The 6,031-nt window shown below is 44.1% G+C and overlaps 1 protein-coding gene across 1 annotated transcript in view; it reads right to left on the bottom strand.

Moving 5' to 3' along the window:
- SLC25A17 (solute carrier family 25 member 17) overlaps positions 1-6,031 on the bottom strand; it is a 421,378-nt gene that overhangs the window by 226,984 nt on the left and 188,363 nt on the right. The gene's annotated exons all lie outside the window — the stretch shown is intronic.

Below are 6,031 nucleotides of genomic sequence, written 5' to 3'. Positions count from 1 at the left end.
ATGTTTTCATAAGGCTTTAGTCTTAGATAAATTATCTTTACAACCCTGCCTCTGCCTTAAAGATTTCTCTCAGAAACTAATTATATATGCGCTATAGAAGTAACTTTGGAAGAGTTTGAGCAAAACCCCATTTGCATAGTCCCTTTTGGTGCTGGGGGAGACACCAACAAGCTGCCTTAAACGCTGAATGAGGGAAACTTGTTGAGGTCAGCTAAGGGAAAGAATGGGAAGTTGTGGGGGGCTAGAATAAATGCAAGTTTATTTCTCTCATCTTTTTTCTGAAAATGGCTCTCTTGCTTTGGTGCATCTTCAAGATTACTCCTGAGGGCATTCTGCGCCAAAAGATTAAAAATTCTGCACAAAATATTTTAAAATTCTGCAAATGTTATTTGTGAAATAAATGTGGAGGCTCTGGCATGGCATTGGGGAGCACAGGCCACTGGCTTCACAGATGTGGGAGATCACTGTGCAGCTCGCCCCCAGGATATGGACTCAGCGGTGAGCCTGCACCCAACCATGACACAGCAGAAGGACCAGGCCTGCCCTAGAAACACCCCAGAGCTCTGCCCCTCCATGCCAGGTGTACCAGATGTGGGCAGGCAGGCAGGTTCAGCAAGGCAGGATCCAAGTGTGGAAGGGCTTAGTGTTGGGGGGATCCAAATGTGGGTTGAGAGGGTTCTGTGTGGGGCAATCTGGGTGCGGGCGGCTCAGTGGGGGCTCCAGGTGTGTGGGGGATCTGGATGCAAAGGGGCTTGTTGGGGGGTTCTGGGTGCAACGGTAATGGGACTCTGCGGGGGTTCCAGAAACCTGGGGATGGGTCTGACACCGCCCGGAATACCGTGCAAGGGAAGAAGTAGTTCTGTCCTCCCCAGCCCAGCCCGGACTAGCAGCTGAGCCCAGTGCAGGGTAGGAGCCACCAGCTGAGTCTTCCCGAGTTCCGCCTCCTGCCCCACAATGATTTACTTCTCTGCCGGCTGCCCTGGGCACCCAATATATACTGATGGGGAGAGCTGCCTGACTGCTTTTGTGGCTTATCTTTGCTTCCCTGTCAAAAAGTCATTTTTCTGCAGGGAAGCAAAGAAATTTGCGGGGGACATATATTCTGCACATCTGCAGTGGCACAGAATTCCCCCAGGAGTAATCTTCAGAGAATGCAGTTCTGGGTAGCTGAATGTGGATGGCGTGGGGAAAAAAACGGTTGAGAACCCTGGCTGGGATCCAGAAACAGACTTTGGCATTGCCATACTGGTCATCGTGATGGCACCTAACTTTTAGGCACCTAGAAAATCACAAGAACAACTCTGTGATCCACAAAGTCAAGCGAGGGGCCTATGCTCCCTATACAATGAATGGGGAGAGGGAGGTGCCTAAGAATGCCATTCACAAAAGCCAGCATGCTAGTCAAGGAGCCACCTGAGCTTGCCAATGGGAATTCTCAATTAGAGGCATGTGTGCTAAGCCCTGCCCCTCTCTGAGATAGGTGCTGAAATCCAGGCTGCAAGGAGGTGCCCCTCTACATTATCTTTGTAATCCATGAATGGGAACCCACTGCCTGGAGTCAGGTGGCTTTGCAGCCTAAGCTGGTTTTTGAAGGAATGAATTAATTAGGTGCCTGCCTCTCTCCACCTAAAATGGGGGTGAGATGAGGTGGCACCCACCTTGTAACTTTTAGCCCAGTAGTTAGAGCTTTCACCTAAGATGCAGAAGGCCCAGTATCAATTCCCCCCCCTCTGCTAGAGGCAGGAAGAAAGGATTTGAAGAGGGATCTCCTACCTCTTAGGCAAGTGCTTTAACCACTGAGACTGGGGATATTCTGATGTAGGGCTCCCTTAATCTCTCCTGTTGAAGCTGCTGCACTCTGGATAACTAATGAAAGAGTTCTGGAGCAGCAGGACTGGGCCCAGGGTCTCCCACCTCCGAGATGGGTGCCCTAACCACAGGGCTACAAGAGTCTCTCTCTCGCTAGCCCAATAATAGTTCCACTGTGAATAAGTACTTAATCATTGGGGGGCAGTAGTGCTCATGCCCAGAGGTAGGAACATAGGAATTGAGGGAACTTTTAATCTGAAAAGCTTAGGCACCAAGTGAGTTTAGGTGCCTACAAGGTTCAGTGGGAATTTTATGGATTTCAGTGGGGCCAAAACTGGGACTTACATGCCTAATCCCCAGAGTTAGGTGCCTAAATCTAGAATTTAGAAGCCTAAGTGCCTTTGTTCCCACACACGCACCCCTTAGAGCTCCCACAATACTCGCATACTGAGGAAGTAGGAAGAGGGTATTAACACCCCGCCCACAAACTCCCTCCCAAATTCATGTAAAGACACCTGCAGAGTACAAAAACACTCACGAAAAATGTAGTATTGAAAAATGATTCGTTGACAAGCTAACATAATAGGCATTAATTCTTCATAAATATCCCATGCAGACCAACTGAAACTACATTTCTATTTAAAAATATGCAAGCCTCTGCTTCATTTCCATTTTCAACTTTACAAAAGCAAAGCAAATAAACACAAAACAAAAATAAACAAACTACCCCCTCCTCTAAACCTTGCTGCAGGGTATTTCCTGGGTAATACCTGACTAGAGCTAAAGATTTTAGGAACTCTTGGCCAGTCAATAATCCCCATTAAACTGCAAAAAGGCTCTGTGACTGATGGTTATTAATTATTGTGTAACCTAGCGTATAACATAAGAGATTTGCTGTGGGTTCATACCAAGCCTAGAAAGGGGAATGTGTGTATATATTTGAAATACACCGTATAATTTTATATATATAAAATATCACCTTATATATGATTAAAATATTATAGTTCTGTATAATACATGTGGGCCAAATTCTGTTTTGTAATTTGGTGTAAATCTGCAGTAACTTCTATGCCACTGAGCTAAACTATGCATTATAGATGGTGGGAAGCAGTAGATATGGTATATCTTAACTTTAGTAAGGCTTTTGATACTGCCTCGCATGACTGTCTCACAAACAAGCTAGAGAAATACAACTTAGATGGAGCTACTATAAGGTGGGTGCATAATTGGTTGGAAAACCATTCCCAGAGAGTAGTTATCAGTGGTTCACAGTCAAGCTGGAAGGGCATATTGAGTGGGATCCCACAGGGATGGGTTCTGGGTCCAGTTCTGTTCAATATCTTCATCAATGATTTAGATAATGACATAGAGAGTACACTTATAAAGTTTGCGGACAATACCAAGCTGGTAGGGGTTGCCAGTGCTTTGGAAGTTAGAATTAAAATTCAAAATGATCTGGACAAACTGGAGAAATGGTCTGAAGTAAATAGGATGAAATTCAATAAGGACAAATGCAAAGTACTTCACTTAGGAAGGAACAATCAGTTGCACACATACAAAACGGGGAATGACTGCCTAGGAAAGAATACTGTGGAAAGGGATCTGGGGGTCATAGTAAATCACAAGCTAAATATGAGTTAACAGTGTAACACTTGCAAAAAAAATCCCAGAATTATGTTTGCTGTATTAGCAGGAGTACTGTAAGCAAGACACGAGAAAAAAAATTCTGCTCTACTGATTAGGCCTCAGCTCAAGTATTGTGTCCAGTTCTAGGCACATTTCAGGAAAGATGTGGACAAACTGGAGAAAGTCCAGAGAACACCAACAAAAATGATCAAAGGTCTACAAAACATGACCTATGAGGGAAGGTTGAAAAAAACAAACAAACCTGAGTTTGTTTACACTGGAGAAGAGAAGACTGAGAAGGGATGTGATAACAGTTTTCAAGTACATAAAAGGTTATTACAAAGAGGAGGGAGAATAATTGTTCTCCTTAACCTCTGAGTCTAGGACAAGAAGCAATGGGCTTAACTTGCAGCAAAGACAGTTTAGGTTGGCCATTAGGAAAATTTTCCTAACTGTCAGGGTAGTTAAGCACTGGAATAAATTGCCTAGGGAGGTTGTGGAATCTCCATCATTGGAGATTTTTAAGAGCAAGTTAGACAAACACCTGTCTGGGATGGTCTAGAAATACTTAGTCCTGCCATGAGTGCAAGGGACTGGACTAGATAACCTCTTGAGGTCCCTTCCAGTCCTACGATTCTATGATTTTCTTCTTTTCAATGCCTCTTGAAAAGCCACTTGTATCACAAGGCTTTCAAAGACAAACCCACATGTGAATATACTACTATCACCCTTCCAATTTTTTATTTCCTGTGATGGGGCAACCAGCTCCCATCAGGCATGTATGTCCCTGGCTGACGGATAGGGGAACATCCTGCAGAGGCAGAACAGCTGCAATTTTCCAGCTGCAGAGCAACTGGTGGCATCTCTTAGCAGGGCATGGTGGGATAGCTGGTGGTGTCACTACCTCTATCAAATGCCACATAGATCCTATGATAAGTATGTCTAAGCAAATAAACACAGTCTTAAAATAAGTTTTGCCAGGGCAGGTGAGGCTTGGTAGCCTTGACAGGGACCTAGGAGAAGGGAAACACCCATTTCAAACCAAGGGTGCCAGCTTGGACAGAGGACCCGAAAAGCTTGTCCAATAGATATGTTAATGTGAACTGATATTGATGTCACATAATGTCCATGTCAGATGGTTAGGGTGTTCCCTGCAAGAGACTTACAGTCTTATCTGACTATTGTAACTGGGCAATGGCCGCGAAAATTAAAGAAGCAAGTCGAGTGGAGTGATCTAAGATATGCAAGTTGAAATGCAGGAATGGTGACCGGAAGAAACTTTGAGGTATTTAAGGTCTTAAAGAGGAGAACAGTAAAAGTGGCACATGTACAAAAGACTAAATGGAAAAGGTGTAAGCCAAGATACTAGTGGAGGGTCACAAATCTACTATTCAGAGAGTTCAACCTCCTATAATGGTGTTGGAGTTATGCTGAATTATACCATGCACAGGCATATGATAGAGGTTTCCAGAAGGTCAAACCAACTAATGAGTGTTGAACTGTGCCAGGGAGAGGTAAATAGCCATATAAGTGGGAATGCACCACAGCTAGGATAGAATCAAAAGGTAAAAGAGGAATTTTTAGATGAGTTATTGTGCCTTATTGGAAAGATATCATCCAATGAGAGAGGAGCAGATCACAGTTCCAACATGTGCATTTAGAAGGATGGGTACGAAGCAGTCCACAGAGGGCATGGCATTGGAACCAGAAACTTCAAGGGGGAAACGGTCTTACAGACTTTTCTGCAAAAAGAACAGGAGTACTTGTGGCTCCTTAGAGACTAACTAATTTATTTGAGCATAAGCTTTCATGGGCTACAGCCCACTTCATTGGATGCATAGAATGGATGGAACACACAGAAAGAAGATATTTATAGACTTTTCTGGCATTGGACTTGGTGATTGCAAACACACCCTTTCTGAAGAGGGAAAGCCACCTAATAACCTATGCCAGTGGTGTCAAATTGATTTCTTTTTAACAAGAAGAAGAGAGAGATCATGAATAATGGCTTGTAAGGTAATACCTAGCTAATGACAGAGTGCTGGGAAACAACAGCTGAGCTAGCACTCTGGTCACTTCAACACCAGTTAATCTGTACCTCTCCCAGGTAGATCTGACAGGGCCCAATTAGTGTATTAGAACGAGTTGGGGAGGACTAATGAGCCAATTGGCCCATTAACACAGGAGGTGTAAAAAGGCATGGGAAAAGAGTGCAGGAGAGAGATAGGCAAGCTAGCAGAGCCAGAACCAAAAAGGATCACTGGGTAGAGGGATCTCTTCCCTTTTTTCTCCTGGTAGAGAACTGAGGAGAAACTTGAAACTGTAAATAATTATGGTGTATGGATCAGTAATGTGGTGGAAAGAGCAAATGTAAATAGACTGCACTGGGGGGCTTAACAACTGAAGATCTGAGTCTGCATAGAGAGAGCAGAAGACAAGAGCAGGACATCACCGTGTCACCCCAGTGAGTGTACTGTGAACCAGCACAGACTTTTTCTTATGGACTTCCATATGCAGAGTCCTCAAAACACCAGAACCCCTGAGCACTGGAAAAGCCTAAGTGGTGGAAACTTAAAACTGGAAATAAATAAATAAA

The sequence above is a fragment of the Chrysemys picta genome, chromosome 1 (genome assembly GCF_011386835.1).
Source record: "Chrysemys picta bellii isolate R12L10 chromosome 1, ASM1138683v2, whole genome shotgun sequence".
In the NCBI taxonomy this organism is placed as follows: domain Eukaryota; kingdom Metazoa; phylum Chordata; order Testudines; family Emydidae; genus Chrysemys; species Chrysemys picta.
This window is presented reverse-complemented; position numbering and strand designations above follow the sequence as displayed.